The sequence below is a fragment of the Grampus griseus genome (genome assembly GCF_964374135.1).
Source record: "Grampus griseus genome assembly, chromosome: 11".
Classification (NCBI taxonomy): Eukaryota; Metazoa; Chordata; class Mammalia; order Artiodactyla; family Delphinidae; genus Grampus; species Grampus griseus.
In genome coordinates, this window is record NC_139005.1 from 89,841,952 (window position 1) to 89,857,597 (window position 15,646).

Genomic DNA, 15,646 nt, shown 5'->3' on the forward strand with positions numbered 1-15,646 from the left:
AGCCTGCGCGTCCGGAGTCTGTGCTCCACAACAGGAGAGGCCGCAACAGTGAGAGGCCCGTGTACCGCAAAAAAAAAAAAAAAAAAAGTTTTGCTCTGTACTGTCACAAGTATGCTTTTCCTTTCCTTGTATTTTTGGTTACTATTTATTTAAACAACATCAACTTTTATTGAGTCCCATTAGTCCTACCACTTGGTCCCATATTTCTCTGATTCCTTTCCTGCCATATTTCTTCTTCCATGAATATTTTCATAAAGGGCTTTTTAAAGGTAAATATTGTGAGAACTTAAACATCCAAGAATACATTTTATATTAATTTTAACTTTTAGTTTAGTGAAATATAAAATATAAATCCAAAATTCCCATCATGCAGCACTTTAAAATATTATGTCATTGTCTTCCAGCATCTGGTGCTAATTTTACAATTTTTACCTAAATAATAATAGTAAACACTTGCATATCACTTCCAATGTGCCTCATCTTATTCTAGGTACTCAATGTCTATTAATCCATTTACTATTCATAAAGACCCTCATAAAAGTGGGTATTACCATTATTAGCCCTTTTTATAGACAAGGAAACGGAGGCATAGAGAAGTTAAGTAACTTGCCCAATGATATGTTGCTAGTGATTGGTCCAGCTGAATTTGACTAGGCTATATTGCTTGTTTTTTTTCTTGAAGAGGGTCCTTATTTATTTAAAAAAATTTTTATTTTATACTGGAGTATAGTTGATTAACAATGTTGTGTTAGTTTCAGGTGTACAGCAAAATGACTCAGTCATACATATATATGTATCTATTCTTTTTCAAATTCTTTTCCCATTTAGGTTGTTACAGAATATTAAACAGAGTTCCCTGTGCTATACAGTAGGTCCTTACTGGTTATCTGGTTTTTTTTGTTGTTGTTTTTTGGGTTTTTTTTTTGCGGTACGCAGGCCTCTCACTGTGGCCTCTCCCATTGTGGAGCACAGGCTCCGGACGCGCAGGCTCAGCGGCCATGGCTCACGGGCCCAGCCGCTCCACGGCGTGTGGGATCTTCCTGGACCAGGGCACAAACCCATGTCCCCTGCATCGGCAGGCGGACTCTCAACCACTGAGCCACCAGGGAAGCCCTGGTTATCTGTTTTAAATATAGTAGTTTGTTTATGTCAGTCCCAAACTCCCAAAAGCCAATTGTTATCTCTTTTTACTTGGCGTGCCATTTTTCTCTGTAAGCGTTTATATATTTTTTCCTTGTCCTTTAAGTACTCAGTTTCAATATATATGTTGAGTTGAGGGCTTCTCTTTTCTATCTTGTTTGGTATTATGTGAGTTTTTTTTCAATATTCTGTCTTATTCTTTACTTTGGGAACTTTATTGCACATTGTAATGGTTAATTTTATGTGTCAACTTGACTGGACCATGTAGTAACATGAGTAAAGCAGATTGCCCTTCCTAATGTAGGTGGGCCTCATGCAATCAGTTGAAGGCCTGAATAGAACAGAAAAGCAGAGTATTTCCTGAGTAAGAGTAACCTCCTCCTGCCTGACTGCCTTTGAACTGGGACATCATTATTTTTCCCCTTCAGACTTGAACTGAAACATTGACTCTTTGTGGGTCTTGAACCTGCTGGCCTTCAGGCTGAAACTACACCACCAGCTCTCCTGGGTCTCCAGCTCACCAGTGGCAGATATTGGGACTTGTCAGCCTCTAATATCACATGAGCCAATTCCTTCATATATATGTACACCATTGTTTCTGTTTCTCTAGAAAACCCTGATTAATACCCACTTGTAATTTCTCCAAAGATTTTCATTCCTCTGTTTCTAATTTAATCTCATTCTGAGATTTCTATTATCCCTCTTGTATTAGTCAATAATCATTATATTAATGCTACATAAGTCCACTGTAAAATGCAGTGACATTTAATAATAAGCAGGTATTTCTCACTCAGGGATTCACAAATGGCTCTGCTTGGAGCTTAAGTTCTGAGTGTTGGTCAGATCAGCTCTGTTCCATATATCTTTTGGGAGGCACAAGTCAGAGGAGCATAGCTTCTTTAGACGTGTTCTTCCTATAGTGATATGGTTCAGAAGCACAAGAGGGAAAATCTAAACAGGCAGGCATATTTTAAATCTTGACAATGTCACACTTGCTAAAACCTCACTAAGCAAAGTGTTATTCTCTAGAAACCCATCCTGTGTGTGACTGCAGGGACATCCCCACTGGCACACATCTTAGAGGGCTGCTGGTCAAGGGTTTGTCTAGAGCACCGTCTCATAGCTAGAGGAATATTTTATGGAACAAATATTAAGTGACCAGCCAAAGGCTCACAGCTAATGAGTATGCAGCCGAGAACTGAATTCATGTATTTAGACCACCAGAGTCCATGCTTCTACTTCATCTCTTCCTCCTGAAGTTACTCTCCAAACCTACAATTTGGTGTAGAGACCAGGGTTCACATAGCCTCAGTCATCACGCCCCTGACAATGGGCACACCCAGGATCACCCAGGATAAGCAGCTGTCCTTTCACTGGGAGTGGCTATGATTGCTCCTGCAGGATTTCTGTGCAGATGAGTCATAAGACATGGTCTAAGGTGATGCAGTAGGTGCTTGATAATCAGTATCTGATTAGGTAGGTGAGATAATCAACAGCTTTTCATTCAGCAGACATTTATTTACTCAGTAGTAAGAGTAAAGCAGGGTACTGGTGAGAAAACGGGTAAAGAATATGTATGAAATTGTCCCAGCCCATCAAAGGATTTTTGGAAAATATTTATAATAAATCTCTCTCTCTCCCTCTCTCACACACACACATATATATATACATATATATGTATATATACATATTAATGGTAGTTTTCTTTATATACACACATACATATGTGTGTATGAATAATAAGAATTGACATGTACATACACAGTTGATTCTCATTATTCACAGTAGTTATGCTAGATGTATACACACACATACATACATATATACATATTATGTATACTATATATGATATGCATAACGTATGATATATGTGTGCCTGTATTTCTATCTATAGTTGATTCTCATTTTTCATAGTAGTTATATATATAAACACATACACTCATATATTCATATTATATATGCTACATATGATATATACACACAATATATGTGTGTATGTATTTATATCCACAGTTGATTCTTGTTAGTCACAGTAGTTATATTCTGTAAGTCACTGTAAACACTGAATTAGCAAATACTGATCCACTGCTCCTAGAGGAAATACAGGGTTAGTTAGGTTCCTGCAAACCTCTGGTCACAGGATTTCCATTAACTAATCAGTAAATAACTTTGTTTTTGTTTCTGCTTAAAGACACCTTGTTTAATATATATGGTTGATTCATTAACATTGAACTCATAGCCAACAGCACCATAACTCATGTCTGCATGAGTTTATCTAACACACCTATTTCCTCCATATGGTGCATTATAGCCTTCTTGTACTTAGGACACTAGACAGCACTTCAGCACCACAGCACTATGCTTGGGGGCCATTTTAAAGAGCAAAATTCCCAATAAAATATAAAAAGGTAGCACTAAATAGACTGTGAAAAGGACACAGTCTTACAGTATGAGCTGAAACAAGAAGGCAGACCAATGCCTTGTTCAACCTCAGCTGAGAACATGCATGTTGGAAACATATTTCGTCTCTCTACACGTTTGCCAGTGACAGCAAAAGTGCCATGAGCATTGATTTTGGGTTGCAAATAATTTTAGCAAGTAGACAAATTTGTAACTATGAAATCTGTGAATAATGAGGATTGACTCTCTCTCTCTCTCTCTCTCTGTATGTATGTATGTGTATATATATATATATATATATGCCACAAGGTGGGTGGATAGATATTAAATTAGGATATTTTAGTTACCAGTATGCTGAAATTAGGAAGGCAAAAAGTAGAATTTGTTGCAAGGGTACCCTGGTATCAGCTGGGCTTCAGAATGGCAGGCAGTGTAGACATGCAGCTAAATGGGACATGGAGGTTTTGAGCACCACCTGGATGCCCTTTGCCTTGGTCTTGTATCTCTGCTTCAGTCTGTTCCAACACACACTGCTTTCTCCACTTGGTATAGGACAGAGCCACTGATGAGTTCTACATTTTTAATCTTGCTGTTTCCACTTTTTCAGAGTCTCTCCTTTGTTTGTTTCATGTCTGGACCAATCCACTGAGAGTGGAGAAAGGATGAGAGATGTGGTATCATGATGGACTGGTTTGAACTTGGTGTAATCAGGGAGATAGGGTTTATAAGAAGACAGTGGTACCCACTTGAACACCATGGCTGGAATTGCAGGAGGAGAAGCTCCAGGAAAAGAAATTGCTGTTCGCAGTGGAAGGGAGACATTTTGGGAAGACCTAATAATTTATGTCCATTATAGGCACAAGCAAAATGCCTTTAAAAGGGCTAGTATATTTGAGGCATAGGTGATGACAAGATTCCACTCACTGACCATAACCCTGGCGTGTAAAGGATAAAGAGATATAACATCTAGCTGAGGTCAGAAGCAGCATCATGGAGGAAATGGCACAGAGCTTCTCCCTGGCTGATGAGCAACACGTGAACGGTCTGTGATGCAGAGGCATCCTTCATCTTGCGGTTCAGAAGCATGGTATCTTGGAGACAGAAGGATGCAGGGCAACAAGTCAGTCTCTAGAGTTTGAATCCCATATTTGTAATCTACTAGCTGTGTGCCCTTGAGTAACTATTTGCTAATCTGAGCTTAACTTTTACTCTTTGTAAATTGGAGAGGAATAATGTCTCTCTCATGGTGATTTTAAAGAGGTGAAATAAAATCATGTACTTAGCAGTCTGGCAGAGTAAGCATTCAATAATGCTAGTTCCCTTCTGTTGTCAGCATTCATCTAGCTACTTAGAGGCAGATAGGTGACTCGTATCCAGAACTCCTGACTTAGAGGCCAGTACCCTTTCTGCTCAGTGCCCCAGCACTCTGAACTATCACGCTCTTGTTTTTTAATTGATTGCACGCTTTTTTTTAACATCTTTATTGGAGTATAATTGCTTTACAATGGTGTGTTAGTTTCTGCTTCATAACAAAGTGAATCAGTTACACATATACATATGTTCCCATATCTCTTCCCTCTTACGTCTCCCTCCCTCTCACCCTCCCTCTCACCCTCCCTATCCCACCCCTCTAGGTGGTCACAAAGCACCGAGCTGATCTCCCTGTGCTATGCGGCTGCTTCCCACTAGCTGTCTATTTTACGTTTGGTAGTGTATATATGTCCATGCCTCTCTCACTTCGTCCCAGCTTACCCTTCCCCCTCCCCATATCCTCAAGTCCATTCTCTAGTAGGTCCGTGTCTTTATTCCTGTCTTACCCCTAGGTTCTTCAGGACCTTTTTTTTCCTTCTTAGATTCCATATATATGTGTTAGCATACGGTATTTGTTTTTCTCTTTCTGACTTACTTCACTCTGTATGACAGACTCTAGGTCTATCCACCTCACTACAAATATCTCAATTTCGTTTATTTTTATGGCTGAGTAATATTCCATTGTATATATGTGCCACATCTTCTTTATCCATTCATCCGATGATGGACACTTAGGTTGCTTCCATGTCCTGGCTTTTGTAAATAGAGCTGCAATGAACATTTTGGTACATGACTCTTTTTGAATTATGGTTTTCTCAGGTTTTATGCCCAGTAGTGGGATTGCTGGGTTGTATGGTAGTTCTATTTTTAGCTTTTAAGGAACCTCCATATTTTCCATACTGGCTATATCAATTTACATTCCCACCAACAGTGCAAGAGGGTTCCCTTTTCTCCACACCCTCTCCAGCATTTATTGTTTCTAGATTTTTTGATGATGGCCATTCTGACCAGTGTGAGATGATATCTCATTGTAGTTTTGATTTGCATTTCTCTAATGATTAATGATGTTGAGCATCATTTCATGTGCTTGTTGGCAATCTGTATATCTTCTTTGGAGAAATGTAGGTCTTCTGCCCATTTTTGGATTGGGTTGTTTGTTTTTTTGTTATCATGCTCTTAAAATCACTGCTTCCTCCTGACCTGATCTGCTCCTACTGCAACTGTGGCTCCCATGAGTCTCACAGGACTGTAACTGTCTTGAAGGGCACATTAGGCCCTTCCCTTGCTCCTTGCCTCCCTCACGTTAGGCACATCCGTGATAGAGCCAGCGATAATGGAAACGCTGACCTCTGAGGGCAGTGTAATTAATTATAGGCTGATGCCATGAACACCTTTACCAATCAATGCAGGACTGAGCGAGGACTCTTTTGCACACAGAGGTCTTGTCTCTCTTGATTAAAGGTGATCACTTTGAAAAAAATGATTAGGACTCTAACTCAGTTCACATAAAAAGGAGACCTGCCCACTTAGGCTAATTGGGCATTTCACTAACAGCAAGATGAAAGATGGGTGAGACGTCAAAGCAAACAGATGCCAAATTGTGAAACGAGTGTTTGTGTGAAGATGCATAACCTTCCTGGGCCTCATTGTCAAAACTAACAACATGAAGTAAAAACAAAACAAAGAAGTAACAAATCTAGATAAACTGTATTGAGACCTCTGGAATGTCAGAAACTGAGTTCTTTCCATCTGTTGTCTTCTTTTATCCTCCAGTAACCCTATGAGCCGGGTAGCTCTATTATCTATTATCCCCACTGCATAGGTGTGGGAGGTGCAGCCCAGAGAGGTGCCGAATCTATAAAATGGGTCAGTAGAGGACCTCTATGCTCACGAGGGGAGTGTGGAAGTGTCTTCTTTTTTAATTTATTTTTTATTGAAGTATAGTTGAATTACAATGTTGTGTTAATTACTGCTATACAGCAAAGTGACTCAGTTATACATATATATGCATTCTTTTTCATATTCTTTTCCATTATGGTTTATCACAGGATATTGAATATGGTTCCCTGTGCTATATGCAGTAGGACCTTGTTGTTTATGCATTCTGTATATACCAGTTTGTATCTGCTAATCCCAAACTCCCAATCCTACCCTCTCCCACCCTTGTCCTTCCTGGCAACCACCAGTCTATTCTCTATGTCCCTGATTTTGTCTCTGTTTCATAGATAGGTTCATTTGTGTCATATTTTAGATTTCACATATAAGTGGTATGTATGGTATTTGTCTTTCTCTTTCTGACTTACTTCACTTAGTATGATAATCTCTAGGTCTATTCATGTCACTGCAAATGGCATTATTTCGTTCTTTTTTATGGCTGAGTAGTATTGCATTGTATATATGTACCACATCGTCTTTATCCATTCATCTGTCAATAGGCATTTAGGTTGTTTCCATGTCTTAGCTATTGTGAATAGTGCTGCTGTGTTCACAGGGGTGTATGTACCTTATTTGGCAGTACTGTGATGGTGCTGTTCATGGCTGAGTCCAGAAAGGAAGTCAGGATTTCCTCCCCTCCCCCCCACACCATATAATGGAAGGGATATTTGAGAGCTGGTATCTAGGGAGAGCTTTTGTGTCCCATCAATATAGTCTGTGTTTGTTCCCTTCCTTTAGCCAGTGTCTGCTCGTAGGTTAGAAAATGGAAGTACAGCTGACCCTTGAACACAGGTTTGAACCGCGCAGGTCCACTTATACACAGATATTTTTCAATAAATGCATACAGCACTACACCATGTGGGGTTGCCTGGATCCGCAGATGTGGAATCGTGTATACGGAGGACCGACTGTGGCTCTTGAGCATCTGCAGGCTTTTGTATCTGCTGCAGTTCCTGGAACCTATTCCCCGTGGATAGTGAGGGCGACTGTAGCTGTAACTGTTGAGGGTTGTTATAAATACACACATAATTCCCCTGTTTCCCCTGCCTGTGTCCTGAGCCCATTGAGAGAGCAAAAGGGATCCAGCGAACTGTGAGCAAGGTAGTAGCATTGTTAAAGGTAGGTCAGTGGCTTGGATGAGTTGCCACCATGGGCTTCTGATACTAAGCTTCAGAATGAGACAGGCTTACCATACACCTAAGACAGGGTTGGGAAAAGTTTCACCCACAGGAGGGGAGACTTTACAGGTAAACTTATCACATGGTTCAGAGCAGGGTGTTCCCAGAGAGATAACAGGAATGGAAGAGGTGTACCTACACATACCTGGTTCTTCTCAAACTCATTATCAGAACAAGCACTGCCCCTCCCACTCAGAGGAGGAGGGAGTGAAGTGTCAGCAAGAGGCAGGGGAATCACACTAGTGGATGTTAATTCATGTGCGAGGAAACATCAGGTTGTAGGAATAAGACTTCCTCTCTAACAATTCTAAAGTGGAAAGGGGTGGAAGAGGAGCTGCTCTGTGTGTGTGTGTGTACTCGTACGTGGGCATAGGTGAGTGTGTACCAATGTAATATGTATCAGTATGAATTGATGAGTACCTGTACTATCCAAGCAGTAGTTTTACTAATATTTTACCTTGACGAGATACAGAAATTGAAATATCACAGAAACTATCTTTAAAGAGCAGAAACTTAGAAATTACAAGTAAATGGGCAGTCTTTTGAAAGACTAAAACCTTTACAGTGTATAAACCTTCCCTCTTTTTTTCCCCAAGATTTAGTGTCTGCCTACATTCAGTTAAGCTAAGGTCTAGATAGGCCAGCTAATGCTGATATCTCTAAGAGTTTGACTTAGGCCTTTGAGGTCTTTGCAGTTTGGGCACAAGTCTTTTGGAGAGACCAGTGGTCTCCACAAGAATCAACAGGGGTATAAAAACTTCGTTAAACCACAAGTGGAATAGATTGGATTACACTGACAGTGATAGGAAAGAGCAAAAGGAAAAGACTATCAGCCTCTCCCCATCATCCTGCACCCCTGGAAAGAAGGCTGTTTTGTCCCTACTCTTTTTTGTAATGAAAGAGAAGAACAAGATATACATGATAGCAGGTTCAGCATCTTAAGATGGATTCTTAGGAGGCAGGAGTCCCAGCTGAAACACTCCTTCGTTTCATTTAAGTAAAAAAAAAATCCATAGTAATGCAATATTAGCCTTGCAGTAATGTCATCATTTGTAGACATGGGACAAGGGTACTCCTTCAAGAAACACTATCTCCCTCTTGATGCAGCTTCTAAGAGGCATATTTGAACAGGCAAAGAGGAAAGTAAAGTTCTACTTTCTCAGCAAGCTAGAGGGTAGGAGGATGATAAAACTTGAACCGATTTGTCTTAAGTTTTGCTCACATCTCTCCCTGTCAACACACAGTGAGATGGAACAGTACCAAGTTGGAAGTCAGATAGAAACAGATTTGAATCCTGACTCCCCTCACAGCTTATTACTTGTCATCAGTGCCTAGACTCTCTGAACCTCAGTTTCCTCTTCCATGAAATGAATGGAATGATACAGTATGTTTTCAATTGACAAATTTCTAAAACAAAAATAAAAACAGAATTAGCAGAGAACCAAAAGCCACATGGTTGAAAAAAAAAAGAAAGAAACTTTGCTTTATTTGGTCATCAAATATTTATGATGGCTTGAACTGGATTTTGTTATTAACTATAGTGTTGAGAAGAACATTACAATGTTAATGTATTCACTCTTCACCTGACAGTTATCGACTGAACACCTACATTTTATTTGACAGACTGTGCAGTTGTGACACGATTTGACTTCTAAGAAGAGCTCAAGGTTTCTTCTGCCTCATTTTACTCCAAAGGAGAGTTTCTTTGTTTGTCAAAGACACAGTCTTGAGCTGTGATCTTGGGGGAGGGGGAAGGAGTGGCATTTGGGGATGGAAAAATCAACTTCTTATTGCATTTGGGTACATTTTTATTTTGTGATTTGTTTCAAATTTGAGGAATGTATGATGCTCGTTTTCTTGTTCTTAGACTTTTCTCTCTCTTTCTCATATGAATTTTTCTCTCTTTTTCTTTGCCATATGACTGGCTTGATAAGACAGGTCAAGGGATGCCCCTTCTTGGGAGAAATCTTCATCCTGAGAGACCCAGTTAGGAATCAGAGTGTGGTTTATAGAAAAGGAAGTGTTGTTCAGGCCTTTTAGATCTGCCCTCTGATCTAGGATAGAGGAACCAATGGACTAACCTTCACAGCTAGGATGGGGACAGGAAGACCTGAGTGAGGTGATTCACTGGGCCTTCCGACCTTGTAGGAAACAGAATTCACAGGTGCATCAAGCTTTTTCTTGCTTCAGAATTTATGAAGGATGGGAAGAGGATTAATTAAAACTTGATGTAGAAAACAAATATCATATAATATTGCTTATATGTGGAATCTAGAAAAATGGTACAGATGAATTTATTTGCAAAGCAGAAATAGAGACACAGATGTAGAGAACAAACTTATGGATACCAAAGGGGGAAGAGGGGGAGGGATGAATTGGGAGATTTGGATTGATATATATACACTACTATGTATAAAATAGATAACTAATGAGAACCTGCTGTATAGCACAGGGACCTCTACTCAGTGCTCTGTGGTGACCTAAATGGGAAGGAAATCTAAAAAAGAGGGGATATATGTATACGTATAACTGATTCACTTTGCTCTACAGCAGAAAATAACACAACATTGTAAAGCAGCTATACTCCAATAAAAATTAATTTTAAAAAAACCTGATGAAGACAAAATGGGATCTATTGTAAATTCTTAAGTCTGCAAGCAACTGGTCAGAAAGCAAAGAATAAGAGAATGCTTAAACTAAAAGGGAATTTATAAATAATTTAGTCCACCAACTTTTATTCTTTATTGTTTCTCCTACAATTTTACAGAAGAGGAGTTTGAGACCCAAGGAGATGGGTTCATTTTGCAGCAGTCAGTGCAAGTTAACAAACCAAGTTAACGAACAAGTTAGTGCAAGTCTAACGAACCAAGTTCCTTGAGTTGTTCCTACGTGTGCTCTCCATGGACTAACTTCAGGGTATTTCCTGTGAAAAATTTCCCAGACTCTCCTGTGTGTCCTTTAGGCCAAACCCTCCTGATAAATTGGGTTTCTTGTCAAAATACAATTGTGAGACACAGGAAAGTTGTTGATGAGATATTGAGGAGGTGAATCAAGGTGGATTCCTAAGTTGGGTGGTTGAGGGAACGGAGGGACCACCATTTAAAGCAGAGTACAAGAGAAACAGGTTGGGAGGGAGAGGAAAACTATTGAGTTCAGTTTCAGATATGCTGAGTTGAAATCACAGTGAATGGCCAAATTTGGAATGTCCAAAAAGAAGTTGCATAACTGAGCTCAAGAGAGGGAACTATCTAAAAGCCTCTCCTCTTGTTTGTAACCCTTCAAAATCCTACCTACTTCCCAAGATCCGGTCTAAAGCTACCCATTCTGTGAAGTGGTCTCTAATTTTCCACCCTCTCCAGCTTCTTCTTGTATGAACCCATAACACATTGCTTATACCTTCATTAAGCTCTTCCTCTGTTCAGGTGTGTGAAATTGTCTTCATAAGTGTCCCTTGAAGCAAAGCAAGCACCAAGAGGCCATGTGGCATCGTAGTCAACAACACAGCCTCTCGGTCCAAACTGCTTGCATTCAACCAGAGCTCTACCAACGTTTTTGATTTTTTTTTTTTTTTTTTTTTTTTTTTTTTTTTTTGCGGTACGCAGGCCTCTCACTGTTGTGGCCTCTCCCGTTGTGGAGCACAGGCTCCGGACGCGCAGGCTCAGCGGCCATGGTTCACGGGCCCAGCCGCTCCGCAGCATGTGGGATCCTCCAGGACCGGGGCACGAACCCGTGTCCCCTGCATCGGCAGGTGGACTCCCAACCACTGCCCCACCAGGGAAGCCCCACGTTTTTGATTTTGAGTGATTTATTTAACTTAATGACTCCGTTTCCTCATCTTGTAAAAGAGGATGATAATCATGGCATTTGACCACTCAGGTTGTTGCGATGTTTAAATGAATTAATAAGTATAAGTTTTTAGAACAGCACCCAACACTAAGCATATACAAGAATGACAGGGTTCCCTTCCTTTTCTTATTTCTTACAATAAATCTCTTGTTTCTTTGACCCCTCATCCATCTGCGGGTCTTAACAGTAGCATCTCTTCAAGGAAATAAGTTCCTTCATTCAGAATCATTTCTTTTTTTCCTTTGGCTCAGCAAGGATTCTATGCCCTCAACCAGGATTCCCCGGAGGCTGGGTTTGATATTTGAAATTTTAAACAATTCCAGGGAAAAAATTCTGTTTGAAGATGGTACCAGTTAAAGACCAGAGAATGGAAGTGGGGCAAAATGCCCTCTTCACTGACCCTAGAAAAACCTCTGGGGAGTCCCCTGACCGGTCCTCACACGCAGTCACAGTAACTTAAGATTCAGTTTGGAGAACAATGACTGAAAAGTATTCTTTTTTTTTTTTTTGCGATACGCGGGCCTCTCACTGTTGTGGCCTCTCCCATTGCAGAGCACAGGCTCCGGACGCACAGGCTCAGCAGCCATGGCTCACGGGCCCAGTCGCTCCGCGGCATGTGGGATCTTCCCGGACTGGGGCATGAACCCGTGTCCCCTGCATCGGCAGGCGGACTCGCAACCACTGCGCCACCAGGGAAGCCCCAAGTATTCTTTTTTTAAAATCCTTCCCTACCAATTCTGACTGAGTTGTGGCTAAAACAGAAAGGGCTTTGAACCGTAACTGGCATGTCCATAGATACAAATTCGACAATAATATACTTGTTAAACTGAAGGAGAGGTGCGAGTTGGCAGCTTGGATTTCATTTTCACTCCCGTCTGCTGCCAGGAACACTGCTCACCTGTCTTCTGTGCTTCATTTCCTGATGGGATTCAAAGCAAACTGCAGTCCACTCCATGCGCTTTTCCAGCCCAGAAGCTGATCTTAACCCCTCTTGGGCTGCTGGGAGACTTCAGCAGGGTCATTGGTCCTAGACGTGGTTGATCAGGAGCCAGCGGGCCAGCTTGGCCCTGGCACTGGCACATTAATAGCATGGTGTCCGCGGGTGAGAATTTTGTGTAACATTGATGTTGAAGAGGTAGGGGGAGGGGACTAAAAATCTCACTGCTGCTTGGAGTGAGAACTGGATTTGAGTGTCGGTCCCACTGCCTTGAGCAAGTGACATAGCCTCTCTTCACCTTAGTTCTTTTCTGTAGTGGGACATTATAACTTACCACACTGCATTGTGTAACAATCAGAAGTCAGAGCATTTAAACATCTAGTTCACTGCCTGGCACTGGAGATGCCCTCAGTAGTGGCTTCTGTGAAAGGTTTCCCAGTTTCTTGAGAGCAAGAAAACACGGCAGAGAAGATGACGGGTGCCTGCCAGTTAATATAGTACTTTGTGCAAATTATAAACAGGTGCAATCTCCAGGTGGCTACTCCTTGCGCAAGGCCTCTGGTTTGGAGGGATGCACAAGCTGGACTTCAGCCCCCACTGGTCCCTGCAGCTAGGTGCCTTTGTGCAGTGCACAGCTTCAACCGTTGTGCCTGGTGACTCTGAACACTGGCATTTGCATTGTGGCCTGATCATATATTTAGCTGCACTGATCTCAGGAAAACAGAATGGAGTCCAGGCTCACATAGCAATGAGGAGCTTTTAGGATGTGACCTACAAGCTAGTTTTTCAGTTTTATCTCCTGCTTCTTTTCCGTAGAGATGTTTACTCCATACAAATGGGAATTCTTGTTACCATGAACTTGCACATGATCATGCTTTTGCCTGTGATGTGCTTCAGCTGCAATGCCTGATTGACCATCAGAGGGCAGTATAGCATAGTGGCTAAGAGAAGAGCCAGCCTGCCTGTTGTAGTCATGCCTTGGCACTGGGCCATCTTGGCCAATAATTAATTCCTTTGTGCCTCAGTTTCTCATCTGTATAATGGGGAGAATAATAGTACCTACCTCATAGGGTCGTTGTAAGGATTTAAATGGTTAATACCTGCAAGGCACTAAGAACAGTGCCAGGCACATAGTGAGTGCTCAATTAACAGGAGCTATCATTACTGTCTCACCTTCTCAGCTCTGCTTTATCCATCAGAATGGAACCATGGTCTCAAATAGCTATAGGTGCATGTCTTTCCAGATGGGAAAAGCCCTCTTATTTCAGAATTAGGCATGACATTCCCAGGGAAGCATTCTGATTGGCCTATCCTGAGTCAAGGTTTTGTTCATTAACCAATCATTACGGTTACAGATATAAGGTAAGCAGATAGCAATTCACATTATGTTTGTGGAAACAGCTTGGGTGACTGGAGAGATGGTGGTACCATCAGCTGAGGCAGGGAGCATGAGAGGACCGAGCCTGTATGGGAGGCCGTGCCTGATGAGTTCCATTTTGGATACTCTGGGTTAGAAGAATAAGTAGGACATTCAGGTCGATGGGTCTGAGGGCAATAGAACATATGAACTGAAGAATGAGGACAGAGCTCAGAACTGGAGATATGAATATGAGTTATAAGAATATAATAAATGGTTTTTAAATGTACAAAGAGGACTTTTATTTCTAAGTGATACGTTGTAGGTTGTAGCAGGCTCACATTCCCATTGTATTAACTGGAAAAAAATTAGTGAACTGCAAAGTTCATATGTTAAAAGATATCTGAGGGTTGTGAAAGCAAAGGAAAATAGAAGAATGAAAATTCTTGAGAGAGACAAGTCTTTTCTAGGTGAGCTGATGTTTGCGAGCCACCAATTCCCCAAGGGTCCTGCCACTCTAGACACAGGCTGAGAATCAGGCATGTCATACGCAGATGGACTCTCCTTGGGGAGAGAACAACAGGGAATGTGCTTGTCATGTGGGGCTAGTAAAATTGGCTGGAAACTAGTGAGGCCTCAAAAGAAAGGCTATGTTTTTCCCCATGGAATAGACTGTTAGAAATACACAACTGGTAGAAATACAAGAGTCTATCCTAAGAATTCTTAACCACAAACCTATACTCATGGAATAAAACAAAAGTATTAAATAGAGGCGAAGTATAGCTTTTAATGCTTACAGTCCTGAGTAGATGGAAAGAAATGAAATAAACATCCAACTACAGAAGTTACGGATAAAATATGTGCAAGAATCCAAAGAAAATAGATGGAAGGAAATTAAAGATGCAAATGTATAAAAAGAAGATAAAGTCATTCTCTGTAAACAATAAAGTATTTGTCAACCTCTGTCAAGGTTGGCGTGCCACCCCCCAAAAAACGAGGAGCCAGAGATAAAGAATACTGTAACGAAAGAGAGCCATGACTAGAAATAAAACAACGATTAAAAAGAAAATATTATGAATAACTTTATGCTGATAAATTTTAAAACTTAAGTGAAATCACAAATTCCCTCCAAAATGTATATTACCAAACCAACTAAAGGAGAAATAGAATAACTGAATGATCTTATGACCATTTCAAAACATGAGGATAATTAAAATCTACTCACAGAGGCTCAAATGGTCTTATATGTGAATTCTATAGAACATAAAGGGACTAATCGTTCCAATCTTTCATAAAAACCTTTTGAGAATTAAAAGCTGACTGACTTTTGGTGCAGGCTGAGATGAAATTAGTTCTTTATAGCCTATCTTTCCCACTGATTACAACTAAGAACTCTAGATCCCCCCCCAAAATAAAAATCAACTACCTGAGGATTCTGAAAAATAATTAATAACAGGCCAGTTGGAGCAGGAAACCAAAACTTGAAAACTGACCAGTATTGTAACGGTGAGAAAATGTTTGTAAATCATATATATGTATTAT